The sequence below is a fragment of the Protopterus annectens genome, chromosome 1.part0, assembly GCF_019279795.1.
Source record: "Protopterus annectens isolate FY-2018-M chromosome 1.part0, PAN1.0, whole genome shotgun sequence".
NCBI lineage: Eukaryota > Metazoa > Chordata > Ceratodontiformes > Protopteridae > Protopterus > Protopterus annectens.
This window is the reverse complement of record NC_056725.1, coordinates 1,052,863,645-1,052,879,060: the sequence shown is the minus strand read 5'-3', so window position 1 is coordinate 1,052,879,060 and position 15,416 is coordinate 1,052,863,645. Positions and strand designations below refer to the sequence as shown.

At 44.0% G+C, this 15,416-nt stretch overlaps 1 protein-coding gene across 2 annotated transcripts in view; it reads right to left on the bottom strand.

Annotated features, from left to right (window-relative positions):
* GEN1 (GEN1 Holliday junction 5' flap endonuclease) overlaps positions 1–15,416 on the bottom strand; it is a 911,226-nt gene that overhangs the window by 511,469 nt on the left and 384,341 nt on the right. The gene's annotated exons all lie outside the window — the stretch shown is intronic.

Genomic DNA, 15,416 nt, shown 5'->3' with positions numbered 1-15,416 from the left:
CTTCACCTCAAAAATCTAGATCCGTCAGAGCCACAAGGGCGGGAGACTTAAACCTCGACACGGCTATTAATAGGACGTGCTGGAGGGATAGATTCATCACCCAAAGACTCCCTATGCTGTGGAATAAAATCCCGGTATATGTGAGGCAGAGCACCTCGCTGGCCTTGTTCAAGAGAAATCTTGACCAATGGATGGGAGATCGCAGATATACCCCAGGGATTACCTCAGTGTCACTGCTCAACAGAGGCACAGCAAAATAATGGGTATAGTTCCCCATACTAAAGGGGTGGCGTAAGCCACAAAACTATGGGCTAGGCTTGTAAATGCCCTCGGGCAGATAGCCTAGTATGAACCTATGAACCTATGATAGGTGAATAGCTTGATTCAGGATAATTTCAGATACTACTTTAAGTATGAAAGTGGGGTTGGTATGCAGGGATACCATATCTTGAAGAAAGATCAAGAAAAGCTTTTCACAAAAAAATGCTCAGAAATAGTTCCTGCAGATGTAGTAACCACCAAAAAACAGCATTGTCCAAGACAGATATTGAAAAGATGATGAAGCAGATGGTTCAAAAGGAGTCAGGGTCAGGTTTTCTAGAGCAAAGTACAAATCTCATGCCGCAGCAATCTTTTCACTTGGTGGCTTAAGGTGAATGACCTTCTTGAGGAACTTTTTAATAGTAGGTCTGGAGTACATAAGGGGGCATAGGGAGACAGGCTGAGATAGATGAAGCAGGTACTTTTATAGATGTGCTTGCTAAATCTGATTTGTGAAGGTCTAATGGGCATTCTACGACTACTGACACTTCAGCTTTCATTGGGTAAAGGCCCCTAGAATATTCTCCATTAAGATAGGAATGATATACTTTAAAATCCACAATAAAAAGCGTCAGGACCCAGAAACTGCAACTAATCCAATTTTTTTTACTAAAACAACTATGATTAGCACTTTTGTCTGTAATAAACAAACTTCATCAGATGAGATTCACTTGAATAGTCCATCTGTAACATTTCCTAGCCTCTTTCATAATATTTAGTAGATCCAAAGAATACTTATACCTACCTGGAATCAGGGTAAAAATCATGCAAGCTGTTACTTGGAGTAGTCAGGGAACCCCTATTTTGTATCAAGAAGTCCACCTGATGAGGCAACACAATGAATGCTCATTTTTGTTTGGTTGTTGAGGTGCGGGAACCAGTGCTGTTCTGGCCAAAAGGATGCTAGAAGAATCACTTTTGGCCATTCCTCTTTTATTCTGAGTGGTGGTTTAGGAAATAAAGTGAACAGGAAGAAAAGCATATTGGAACAAACCTGTCCAATTCAGGAAGAAGTCATCTGTTTTTCATGCCCCTGGAGTTGCTGTCCTGACCCAGAACTTTCTCAGTTGTTTGTTCAGATGGGAGGCAAATTGGTCTATTTCTGGTACACCCTGCAACCTGGTCAAATCCACAAAAATATCCCTGTTTAGTATCCATTGGTGGGGGGGGCTCAACATGTCTGATAACACATTTTTATTAAGAAAGGATAAAGATTGCAATCAGAGTCAAACCCGCCTTCAAGGCCCAGGCTTGCATGGGCAGTCTGCATAGCAGGAATGAATAAGTTTCTCCTTGTTTATGTACCATATAACTGTTGCGTTGTGTGTCCTCAATTGAAGAAACCCCCTGCTTTTAGGTTCACAAAAACATTCACTGAGCTCACCACCAAAGGCAGTATGCGTGGAAACCAAGTAAATGTAAAACTTAATCCTGCTGCTGTCTGGATAAGCGCTTTCGGTTGCTGAACCTTTATCAAATCCTAAAGAAAAAAGCAGCTTCCCTTCATTTAAAAAGAGCTTCCTGCAGCTCATTCATTCAATCAACCAATAAAGTTTTGGTGTATGGACACACCTCTCATTCAGAGTGCATGTTCTATTCACTTAGCGTTAGCTAAAAGCTTGGAGTTTTTAGAGTGAAATAACACAGGATTAATGCATATGCATTATTTCTTTAGAGCCCTTCCTTTCAAGATGGGTTTACGTTTTATTTTGTTAATAAAGGAACTGATTTTAATAATTTCAACCATTTTACTTCAGCTTGGGTGGCAGCAGCAGGTTTGATTTCTGTTTTTAGGGTAGGGTTGAAGGCTTTCAGGGCAAGTATGATTGCCATTATTTCTTTTTAGGTGCATGTATTTTTTTCTTCATTTTGCCCTCCTAAACACCCTGGTCTTAAAGGACTCCCACAAGAGTCCATCACGTCAGATCTGAGGAATCTGTGATAAGAATCATTCTAGGTACAGGTTCCCTTAAGCACATTTAAATCCACAAAGAGATATCTTTCTGGTGTAAGGAAGAAGACGGATTTGGTTTCTAAGGGACGGGTATGCTCATATCATGTTTCTTAGGTACTGCTGGAGCTTCTTTGTGTGCAGGTGAGCAATGACCACCATTGTGATACAGGCTGCTCTGAAGCTTATCAATGTGACAAGCTGGCAGAGATTTCTGTCTCCTGCAGAATGGTTCAGAAGTATTACATCAAATGGACCACCTTGTCCTGTGGAAGACAGGCTTACTCAGGGTGGTGTCCAGACATGCACCCAAGATGACTAGCTTCTTTCACAAGTTCAGGCAAGAATTTTCTTTGTGGATTCTAACTCCCAGATCCTTGAAGCAAGTCAGAATGAAATCCAAAGCCTTGAGGTTGCCTTGATAGGATTCTGCATGGATCAGGGTCATCCAGGTAAGGGTACATTTGGAAAACCTTTGCCCTTCAATAAGGGATTACGACAGCCAGATATTTTTAAATACTCTGCCTGCGGTAGACAAGTCAAAGGGTAAGGCTGTGAACTGGAAATGAACTTTCCTAATGCAAATCTGAAGAATTGTCTGTGCTTCTTGGCAATGGGGGTATGAAGGTAGGTATCCTCCAGATTTAGTGCGACTACCAGTGCATTGGAAGGAAGCAGTGCTAGCAGGCTTTGTAGATAACCTTTCTGAAATTTGGAAAGCTAAGGAATTTATTTTGTTATGAAGTGCCAACAATGGGTCTCCATAGATTTTCTTTCCTTGGGGCTAGAAAAAGTCTTGAATAGATCCCTTGCCTTTTCTCCTTTGAAGAACCCATTCTACAGCCCTGGACTATATTGTTTCCTGAATTACTGTAGGTATGAGAGTCAGTTGGTACTGTTGGTACTTGAGGACTGGTGGAATGCCACTGAATTTTGGAACATGTGAGGACTGCAACTTGAAGGCTCTTTGAATGATATTTTAACACACACTAGTTTTTATTAATTCTTCAGTTTCTTAAAAAGAAACAAGCATCCTTCAACTTTTACTGAGAGAGGAAACAGAGCTGTGGGAAGAAAAGAGTGGGGTAGGCTAAGAGGAATGGGGGCGGAGCCTGACACAGTCAACAATTGATCCCTTGGGTGGCTCGGTCCAGGGGAACCCTGGGCTTGTTTCTGGGCCTAGCTTGTCATTCTACTTCTCCTTCCTCCCTTTGCCATGTTTAGGGTGAGAAGGTCAAGTTTTTGTTGCATAATTCTTGCTGTATTTAGAAACTTGGGCCAGAAAGAATTGTCTCAAAGACTGTGCAGTTTTTCCCTTCCCCTACAATTTTTGGTAAATTGAACAGGGGCTCAAAAGAACAGATCTTTATTTAGAGGAGTTTAGAATCTCTCTCTTTTTTTTTTTACATTTTCTATTAGGGAAGCCACTCAGGTGGCATACATGGATAAAGCCCTGACTACAGCAACCTGGAATTAATTAGCAACTGAGATGACAGACTGCGTGGTGGGGAGGGATGAGCTGCTACATGAGTGTTCCCTGATGGAGGCTTGTGACATTACACTGAGGGGGCATAGCTCTAGGATGAGTAAGAGTGGTGGCCATGGCTGAGCTGCCACAAAGGTAGGGCAATCTGCCACATACCCTTCCCTAGAACATCAACATAACACCACATGGTGGGGGGGGGGTTGTGTCATATATAGGGTATGGAGTAAAAACCCTGTCAGAATGGTGATGACCAAGACCCCCAAGATGCTTATAGGTTCTATGACTGGCCACAGCTGAATTGGAGAAAGTCCGGGGGATAAGAAAAGCTGGTAGACCCGGTAGCACTGGGATGGAAAATTGTAGAATGGGGCAGGGACTAAAAAGAAAAAAATATATACATTTTCCAGCACTGGCATGGACTTCAGCCAGGCATGTCTCCATATCATGGACCTGTAGCTGATGCCCTGCATAATGCATCTGCAGCATCATAGTCACACTCCTTTTACTGCTTGAAATCTGGGAAAGAGAAGTCTCTGTTTCAGTTACTTGCCTCGAATCTCCTTTTGCTTACCCCTCTTTTCCAGCAGATACTGCTGGTAGAAAACACGTGGGGACTACCAGTTTAAGGCTCTGAAGAAGAGGGTAACAATAGTGTATACATTTTTCCCAAATATGTCAACTGCTCTTCTCTCCTTGTCATTGAGAATAAGGTAAAAGGTGGAAGTAGAGGTTGCTCCCTTGCTGGGATCTAAGGACACAACATATGGATCAGCCAAAGGGCTCCTATACAGATACTTATGGGAATCCTAGATGCATTAAAGAACATATTTTCCAAGACATCTAGCACTGAGAGAAGAGCAACAGGACAAGGTTCAGGCAAGCCCACATATGATCTGCATCTCTGCTGGACTTCAGAATATCTTGTTTCCAATGGAAAACCTCCATCATCCAGAGAAGGTATCTCTAAAGGAAAAATCCTCAGGTGGAATAGGATGTTCTTTGTGTCAGAGTCATAGGTCTCAGCAGATGTGATCTGGCTTTTGTATGGCAGTTCACCTGCCTCTGAGTCATGGGAATCATAGGTCTCCCCTGGTGATTTTACCCTTCTCTTTTTTGAAGGAGGCCAAGACACCTCAGGAATATCAAAGGCTTTAAAAGGACAAGAAGGACTCAACCACCTGGACTATGGGGTTGGTGCAAGGCCAGGAAAGTGTATGGGGACATTCACTGCCTGACCTTGGCCAAGACAAACTGGCAGGCACTGGGGGGGGGGGGGGGGGGGCTCAACATGTCTGATAACACATTTTTATTAAGAAAGGATAAAGATTGCAATCAGAGTCAAACCCGCCTTCAAGGCCCAGGCTTGCATGGGCAGTCTGCATAGCAGGAATGAATAAGTTTCTCCTTGTTTATGTACCATATAACTGTTGCATTGTGTGTCCTCAATTGAAGAAACCCCCTGCTTTTAGGTTCACAAAAACATTCACTGAGCTCACCACCAAAGGCAGTATGCGTGGAAACCAAGTAAATGTAAAACTTAATCCTGCTGCTGTCTGGATAAGCGCTTTCGGTTGCTGAACCTTTATCAAATCCTAAAGAAAAAAGCAGCTTCCTTTCATTTAAAAAGAGCTTCCTGCAGCTCATTCATTCAATCAACCAATAAAGTTTTGGTGTATGGACACACCTCTCATTCAGAGTGCATGTTCTATTCACTTAGCGTTAGCTAAAAGCTTGGAGTTTTTAGAGTGAAATAACACAGGATTAATGCATATGCATTATTTCTTTAGAGCCCTTCCTTTCAAGATGGGTTTACGTTTTATTTTGTTAATAAAGGAACTGGTTTTAATAATTTCAACCATTTTACTTCAGCTTGGGTGGCAGCAGCAGGTTTGCTTTCTGTTTTTAGGGTAGGGTTGAAGGCTTTCAGGGCAAGTATGATTGCCATTATTTCTTTTTAGGTGCATGTATTTTTTTCTTCATTTTGCCCTCCTAAACACCCTGGTCTTAAAGGACTCCCACAAGAGTCCATCACGTCAGATATGAGGAATCTGTGATAAGAATCATTCTAGGTACAGGTTCCCTTAAGCACATTTAAATCCACAAAGAGATATCTTTCTGGTGTAAGGAAGAAGACAGATTTTGGTTTCTAAGGGACGGGTATGCTCATATCATGTTTCTTAGGTACTGCTGGAGCTTCTTTGTGTGCAGGTGAGCAATGACCACCATTGTGATACAGGCTGCTCTGAAGCTTATCAATGTGACAAGCTGGCAGAGATTTCTGTCTCCTGCAGAATGGTTCAGAAGTATTACATCAAATGGACCACCTTGTCCTGTGGAAGACAGGCTTACTCAGGGTGGTGTCCAGACATGCACCCAAGATGACTAGCTTCTTTCACAAGTTCAGGCAAGAATTTTCTTTGTGGATTCTAACTCCCAGATCCTTGAAGCAAGTCAGAATGAAATCCAAAGCCTTGAGGTTGCCTTGATAGGATTCTGCATGGATCAGGGTCATCCAGGTAAGGGTACATTTGGAAAACCTTTGCCCTTCAATAAGGGATTACGACAGCCAGATATTTTTAAATACTCTGCCTGCGGTAGACAAGTCAAAGGGTAAGGCTGTGAACTGGAAATGAACTTTCCTAATGCAAATCTGAAGAATTGTCTGTGCTTCTTGGCAATGGGGGTATGAAGGTAGGTATCCTCCAGATTTAGTGCGACTACCAGTGCATTGGAAGGAAGCAGTGCTAGCAGGCTTTGTAGATAACCTTTCTGAATTTTGGAAAGCTAAGGAATTTATTTTGTTATGAAGTGCCAACAATGGGTCTCCATAGATTTTCTTTCCTTGGGGCTAGAAAAAGTCTTGAATAGATCCCTTGCCTTTTCTCCTTTGAAGAACCCATTCTACAGCCCTGGACTATATTGTTTCCTGAATTACTGTAGGTATGAGAGTCAGTTGGTACTGTTGGTACTTGAGGACTGGTGGAATGCCACTGAATTTTGGAACATGTGAGGACTGCAACTTGAAGGCTCTTTGAATGATATTTTAACACACACTAGTTTTTATTAATTCTTCAGTTTCTTAAAAAGAAACAAGCATCCTTCAACTTTTACTGAGAGAGGAAACAGAGCTGTGGGAAGAAAAGAGTGGGGTAGGCTAAGAGGAATGGGGGGGGGAGCCTGACACAGTCAACAATTCATCCCTTGGGTGGCTCGGTCCAGGGGAACCCTGGGCTTGTTTCTGGGCCTAGCTTGTCATTCTACTTCTCCTTCCTCCCTTTGCCATGTTTAGGGTGAGAAGGTCAAGTTTTTGTTGCATAATTCTTGCTGTATTTAGAAACTTGGGCCAGAAAGAATTGTCTCAAAGACTGTGCAGTTTTTCCCTTCCCCTACAATCTTTGGTAAATTGAACAGGGGCTCAAAAGAACAGATCTTTATTTAGAGGAGTTTAGAATCTCTCTCTTTTTTTTTTTACATTTTCTATTAGGGAAGCCACTCAGGTGGCATACATGGATAAAGCCCTGACTACAGCAACCTGGAATTAATTAGCAACTGAGATGACAGACTGCGTGGTGGGGAGGGATGAGCTGCTACATGAGTGTTCCCTGATGGAGGCTTGTGACATTACACTGAGGGGGCATAGCTCTAGGATGAGTAAGAGTGGTGGCCATGGCTGAGCTGCCACAAAGGTAGGGCAATCTGCCACATACCCTTCCCTAGAACATCAACATAACACCACATGGTGGGGGGGGGGGTGTGTCATATATAGGGTATGGAGTAAAATCCCTGTCAGAATGGTGATGACCAAGACCCCCAAGATGCTTATAGGTTCTATGACTGGCCACAGCTGAATTGGAGAAAGTCCGGGGGATAAGAAAAGCTGGTAGACCCGATAGCACTGGGATGGAAAATTGTAGAATGGGGCAGGGACTAAAAAGAAAAAAATATATACATTTTCCAGCACTGGCATGGACTTCAGCCAGGCATGTCTCCATATCATGGACCTGTAGCTGATGCCCTGCATAATGCATCTGCAGCATCATAGTCACACTCCTTTTACTGCTTGAAATCTGGGAAAGAGAAGTCTCTGTTTCAGTTACTTGCCTCGAATCTCCTTTTGCTTACCCCTCTTTTCCAGCAGATACTGCTGGTAGAAAACACGTGGGGACTACCAGTTTAAGGCTCTGAAGAAGAGGGTAACAATAGTGTATACATTTTTCCCAAATATGTCAACTGCTCTTCTCTCCTTGTCATTGAGAATAAGGTAAAAGGTGGAAGTAGAGGTTGCTCCCTTGCTGGGATCTAAGGACACAACATATGGATCAGCCAAAGGGCTCCTATACAGATACTTATGGGAATCCTAGATGCATTAAAGAACATATTTTCCAAGACATCTAGCACTGAGAGAAGAGCAACAGGACAAGGTTCAGGCAAGCCCACATATGATCTGCATCTCTGCTGGACTTCAGAATATCTTGTTTCCAATGGAAAACCTCCATCATCCAGAGAAGGTATCTCTAAAGGAAAAATCCTCAGGTGGAAAGGCAGAGCATAGGATGTTCTTTGTGTCAGAGTCATAGGTCTCAGCAGATGTGATCTGGCTTTTGTATGGCAGTTCACCTGCCTCTGAGTCATGGGAATCATAGGTCTCCCCTGGTGATTTTACCCTTCTCTTTTTTGAAGGAGGCCAAGACACCTCAGGAATATCAAAGGCTTTAAAAGGACAAGAAGGACTCAACCACCTGGACTATGGGGTTGGTGCAAGGCCAGGAAAGTGTATGGGGACATTCACTGCCTGACCTTGGCCAAGACAAACTGGCAGGCACTGGTTTGTGCTTCATTGCTTTGTGCCTCACAATCATTGGAATTGCTTCCCTACAGACCTAGGACCAGAGGTTGGGAACCAAAACCTCAGTAAAATCACTGGGAACATCCTCTCATACTATGACTCATGAATCTTGCCACTACCTTCTGAAATTACAATACAGGCCATCAAAGCTTAAAGAGGTGTATACATAGGTTAATGAGGACACTTGACAAACCAGTAGTATTGGCATATATGCAGATGCTGCACCAAAAGCCTTGGCCAAAACAGATTAAATGGGCAGGAGCTGTGAAATCATCTCTCCACATGCAAAGATGCCAAAGCCAGGGAAACCCAAGATGCCTCAGTTTCCTGACATTTCTCCCTCTTACAGGTATGCTTTTTCTTAGGTGTAAAGCTCCAAGAGGCTTTATCAAAAACCACAGTGGTTTGAAACCAGGCACAAACCCATTTTTGGATGCAAATTCCTGGACAGACTGACACCTATAAAGAGGTGTCCTTAGGGTGAAAGAAGCATAGTGTGGATGACAGCCAATGTAGTGCTCTTGGGCTATTAAAATCCTTGTAGGAGATGTTTTTTTACACACATCACACAATTATTAACTTTGGCAAAATACACTTCAGAAATAGAATTAGACGTGGACATGAGCCAAGCAATCTAGATGACAAAAAATAAGAGAAAAAAAATTCCCTATGTGGTACTAATTTGGCTGGTGGAACTAGGCCAACCAAGTACTGAACGCTGTAAAGCACATATGGTTATGAACTCTGCAAGGCAAGAAAAATTCAGCCAATGTACTCTTTATTTACATTTATGCCTTAAGCATATGACACCTCTTACTCAACAAAAATAAAAATCAGATGATGGTATATTCTCACTAAGTTCGGCCTAACATATAAGAATCTTTCTCCGGTATTATTTGTTACAAGTCCTCTATGCATATACTGTAAATAGCATACTAACTTTACTACATGTCTTAGTAAATGTGTTACCTTCTCTGTTTTTCTATTACACAACTTTGTTATTATTGTATAACTTATTATTACTCAATTTTGTGAAAACTGTATAATTGAATAAGTTGTACATTTTGCTGCAGCTTTACTCCTCGGGTCTCCACTGAAAATGGGCCTGTGCTCAACTGGACCAACCCGGTTAACAAATGTGAAATAAATAAATTATATGACATACATACTTGTGTCTTGATGAGAGAGCATTAGTTGAAGTCCTGTGGGAGAGTAAAGCTCTGTAATGTGGGGAGGCCACAGGTTACCTGCATGCAGGATGTCTAAAATGTAAGGACTGCAACACTGACTATTACAGTGAATATGTAAATGTCAACATTTCTTTCAATGAATAGTTAATAAATTGGAAGCAAGTGAAAAACTCTGAAATCACAAAGAAACATATCCATTCAATTTATTACCCAATCAAAGAAGAAAAACAGAGGAACTCATTGTATAGTGAAAGATGCTGGCATTGTTGTGGCCAACCTGGCTGTTGGTGACGCATTTGGCTCCCTTATAGTGAAAAGCTGGATGAAAAACAAAAATCTGTTATGAATTTACCGAGTCCCATGGTTCAGCTAAGAGCTGTTTTGATCTCAAATAAGAAAGCAGCTGCTCTTTAAAATAACTATTTTAAATTAACGTGCATTATAGCAAACAGGTTGATTTTGCAACTTGAAGCAATTATGCAAAGGTTTTCCTAGGAAGTAGTGGTGTTAGTTTTTAGCATATTTTATTTAGGGGAATTGCAAACTGTTTTCAAATAATAACATTCTGGGGAGAGAGAGAGAGAGAGAGAGAGAGAGAGAGGGAGGGAGGGAGAGAGAGAGAGAGTGAGAGAGAGAGAGAGAGAGAGAGTGAGAGTGTGTGAGAGAGAGAGGGAGAGAGTGAGAGTGTGTGAGAGAGAGAGAGAGAAAGAGAGACAGAGAGAGAGAGAGAAAGAGAGACAGAGAAGACAAGGGGGATGGAAACCTGGACTGCACCACTGAATACACCTGAACATCTACATTTATGGTAAGTGTACACAATTGTACTATGTTCTTCGTGTTTCACTGTTGCAGTCATCCCATTTGGATTGATTCCCAAAGCTGAAGAAAAGGGTGGAACCAGTCAAGAAGACTGGGGTCTGGCTAGGATGCCCTGCAAGACTGCGGTGGCAATGCCTGCCCTGGATTTGGAGAAGATAAGCAGGTGGTAATGCTTGGTAAAGGTATGAACAGATGTCCATGTTGCAGCCTCCAGGATGTCCCTGTGGGGGACCCCTCTGAGGAAAGATGCAGAGGTGGAGGTTGCTCTGGTGGAATGTGTCCTGACCCCCTTGGGGGAAGGTTTCCCATGTTGTTTGTAGCAGAAATGGATGCAGTGTGCTATCCATTTGGAAATGGTTTGCTTGGATATGGTCTTGCCCTCTGCTCCTGCAGTGAAGCTGACTAGCAATTGATCAGTTTTTCTACAAGATTTAGTCCTGTCTAGGTAGAATCTGAGCTGTCTGTGCACATCTAGAGAGTGCAGATTCCTTTCCACCTTGTTTTGTGGGTTAGGGAAAAAGGTGGGCAAATGAATAGATTGGTTGAAAGCCACACTGGACACCACTTTTGGCATGAAGGATGGGTTAGTCCTGAGGGAGAACCTGAGAGCATGGAAAATGATGAAGGGCACTACAGCCATAAGTGGTTGTAGCTCTGATACTCTTCTAGCTGAAGTGATGGCCAGAAGCAAGGCTGTCTTCCAAGAGAGAAATTTTAACTCTGCTGAAGCTGTAGGTTCAAGGGGGGGGGGGGGCAGGGTGAGCTTTTCTAACACAAAATTTAGGTCTCAGGCTTGGGTAGGAGCTCTTCTGGGTGGCCTCAAGTTGTTAGTCCCTCTTAGGAACTGTTTGATGAGAGGGTGTGAGAAAAGAGGTGGCTCTGTGCTGAAATGAGCAGAGATGGCAGAGGCATGAATTTTAATAGAAGAGAAGAATAGATGCCTGTGTAGTAGGTCTGCCAGATAATCCAGGATGACAGGTAGGGAGGGCTGTGCCATTCTGGCTCCCTTAGTCTGGATCCAGGTGCAAAACATTTTCCACTTGCCAGCATAAGACTTTCTAGTGCTGGGGAGTCTGGCCTCACGTACAACAGTTAGAACTTGTTTGCTTAGACTGGCAGCTTGAGTAGAGATCAGGGAATAAGCCAGGCAGCCAGACTGAGGGTCTGCATTGGGGATTCATGAATTCTCCAGTCCTCTGGGTCAGGAGTGTTGGGATCTGAGGTAGGTGTCATGGTGGCAAGGGTGACAGGCTGCACAGCAGTGGGTACCAGTGCTGGCATGGCCAGTCTGGGGCAATCAGGATTGTCCTCGGGTTTTCCTCCCTTATTTTGAGCAGTACCCTTAAAATGAGTGGTAGAGGGGGAAATGCATAGACCGAGAGGTTTATCCACTGGAAGGATAGAGAATCCACTTTCCAGGCCTTGCTGTGAGGTTCCCTGGTGCAGAATTTGCTGAGCTGATGATTGGAGTGGGAGGCAAAGAGGTCGACCTTCGGGGTGCCCCATTTCTGGGTTACAAGGGTGAAGGTTCTTTGGTCTAGCTGTCATTCATGTGGGTCTAGCAGATTTCTGCTTAAGTTGTCTGCCAGAGAGTTTAGAGAGCCTGGCAGGAATTGTGCTAACAGATGTAGTTGCATGGCTGAGGCCGTGTGCCAAAGAGTCATGGCGAGCCTGCACAGACGATAAGAGTGAGTTCCTCCCTGTTTGTAGACATACCACATCACAGTGGTGTTGTCTGTTTTGATTAGTACAGGCCCTGAGGACAGGAGGGATCTGAAAGCTGTCAGGGCATGCTGAACACCTAACATCTCTTTTTGGTTGATGTGCAGATGTATTTGATTTGGGCTCCATTGGCCCCGAATGCACCTGCCGTCCAGGTGTGCACCCCAGGCATAGTCTGATGTGTCTGTGGTGAGGGTCTGGGAGGCATGGGGTTGTGAGAAGGGAAGTCCTGTGTTGTGGTAGCATACTGCTGCCCCCCAAAGAAAATCTTTCCTTAGACAAGGTAACATTGGTATGAGAGTTTCCAGGTCTTGAGAGTGCTGACACCAAAGGCTTTTTAGGTACCATTGTAGTTTCCTCATATGCAGTCTGGCATATGGAATGAGTAGAATGCAAGAAGCCATGAACCCTAAGCTTGCAGGATTTTCCTTGCAGATAACTGGGTCCTGGTGGCTAGTTGAGAGAAGTAGGCTGTCAGGTAGGATTGTTTTTCTGGTGTAAGGAATGCCATCTGGGATGCTGTGTCCAGGCTTGCTCCCATGAAAACAATTTTTTGTGTGGGTACTAGTTTGGATTTCTTTTTGTTGATAGTATACCCCAGGGAGGTCAGTAGGTCCTTTACAAAGGTCAGGTGCTTTAGTAGCTTTTCCTGTCTGCCTGAATCAGGCAGTCGTCTAAGTATGGGTAAATTTGAATATTTCTTTGTCTGCAAAAAGTAATGGCGGGAGCCAGACATTTTGTGAAAACTCTGGGAGCAGTGGATAAGCCAAAGGGAAGCGCAGAGAAGTGAAAGTGCAGTGATCCTGCCCTGAAACGTAGGTATTTCCTGCATGATTCCCTGACTGGGATGTGTAGGTAGGCCTCTTTTAGGTCTAGGGTAGCTAACCAAGCATCCTTGGAAAGCATAGATATAAGCTGCTGGAGGGTGAGCATTTTGAATGTTGGTATCACCAGAAAGGTGTTTAGAATGGATAGCTAGCGGATGGGGCTTCATGTGCCCTCTTTTCTGGGTACCAGGAAGAGTCTGGAGTAGAAACCTTGGCCTATCTGTTCTGCAGGAACATGCTCTACTGCCCTCATAGAGAGCAGGGAAAGAACTTGCTTTTTGGCCTCTGCCCACTGGTTTGGGGGGAGATCTGGGAACCCTTTTGGGGTTGGCAGAGTGTGGAAATAAAATGTGTATCCCTGGGACACTATGTTGAGGACTCAGCGGTCGTTGGTAATGGTGGCCCAGTTGCATGTGTGGAAGGAGAGTTTTCCTCCTGGGGTAAGAGCAGGTGGGCAGAGGGAGAGGGTGGAAGTGTAAAATCATTGTTTTTACCATAAGGGGGTGGCTTTGCACTCCCTGGTTTTGAAGAGGAGGAACTCCACTGCTTAGATCTCTGCATTCCCTGGGGCTGTTGTCTCGGGGGGGGGGGGGGGCTGCTTCCCCTGGATCTGGGCTGAGCTGACTTGGAGGGAGCAGGAAAGCACCAGTACTTGGAGGGGCAATGCCTACTGAACCTCACTGGCTGGACCTGTAAGAAGTCTTCAACTGTCAGCATAGATTTAGTTTTTTCTTCTATCTTTTTTAAGACCTCTTTTGCCTTGGTGCCAAATAAGTTGTCTTTATGCAAGGGTGCGTCCAATAATTTGGATATGACATGGTCTGGCAAGGGCTGTTCCTTAAGCCAAGCATGTCTTCTAAGGACAGAACCAGTGACTGCTGCTCTGCAAGATGCTCCTATGGTGTCAAAACCACATTGTAAGTTGTGCTTAGTTACTTGACTTGCAGAATGCATTAACTCTTGTAACTCTTTATTTTCTGCACAAGCAGGGAAAGAAGATATTTTTTGTTTGAGGAGTTCCATGGTATGTTGCTGATATTTCAGCATATAGAACTGACAATTTAATGCTCTAATAAGCAAGAGTAGCAGAGGTCTATATTTTTTAACCCATCTGTCTAATGCTCGGGAATCCCTATCTGAGGGGGGTGGGATTCTTAGCTGAAGTTGCTTTGATTCCTTTAGGTCCTTGAGACATAACCTTGGGGTCAGCAGTAGGATTTTTGAAAAGAAATTTGTGAGAGTCAGGGACTCTATAGTACCTGTCAGGTTTCCTGGGAGCAGGAGGGAGGGTCTCAGGGGTCAGACTGGATTCCATTAAAACATCATCCACAACATCCAGGACAGGAGGAATGGCCAGAGGTCTGTGCTGTGGAAAAGAATTCCCTGAGTCTCTTTTTTGACTGAGGATACTCCCGACATTCCCATTGGAAATGCTCCCTTAAAGTATGCAGGGTTTCCCCAATGGAAAAGTCCTCAAGTGGAGAGCCTGAAGGGATAGATTCCTCTGTAACAGAATCCTCATAAGCAGAGAGGGGTTGCATATCTTCATATTCAGTTGCATCAGAGTCAGCGGACTCCTGTTCAGATAAAACTACTGGGGACAAGTCTCTTTTTCTTTTGGAAGGGGTAGCCTGGGTTCCCCTGACAAACATTATAAGGTCTTCTGCCATTTTAAGCATTTGAGACTGAGGCAAGGAAGCAGGTACTTGAGCTTGAGTCGTCGTTTTTTTTGGGTGTGGTTCATACCCTGGGCCTTAGAAACTCTGTTTTTGAAAGAACTGAAGACGCCAAAGAAGTCGTCGGTCAGTGTCGAGTATCGGTAGTGCGAAGTACTTCCTCGGAAGCCGGTGCCTGCTCAGTGGCTCTGAACCCATCCAAGGTAGACATATCCACAGGATCCTTAGTAGAAGAACAGTCTTGCGGCATACCGGACTCTGAAAGGGTCTCGGTAGTGGTCTGCGAATCCACAGAAGCGGGGATCAGGGGCTGAAAAAGCGCCTCACTGAGGACCGGAGAACTGACGACTAGCTTAACGGAAGCATCGTCGGCAGTCTTGGACTTGTGCAGTCTGTCTCTGTCTTTATCCTTGCGTTTTTTCTGAAGATCTGTTGTCGGATGGCTTACCAAAGCCATATCGGAATTTGAGGACTGAGAGCGAAAATATCTAGCTATAATAAGGGGCCGACGACGTATAGTTCTGGTGTTGAACAAAGCACAAAAGCGACAGTGGGAGACGTCGTGGTCTGGGCCTAAA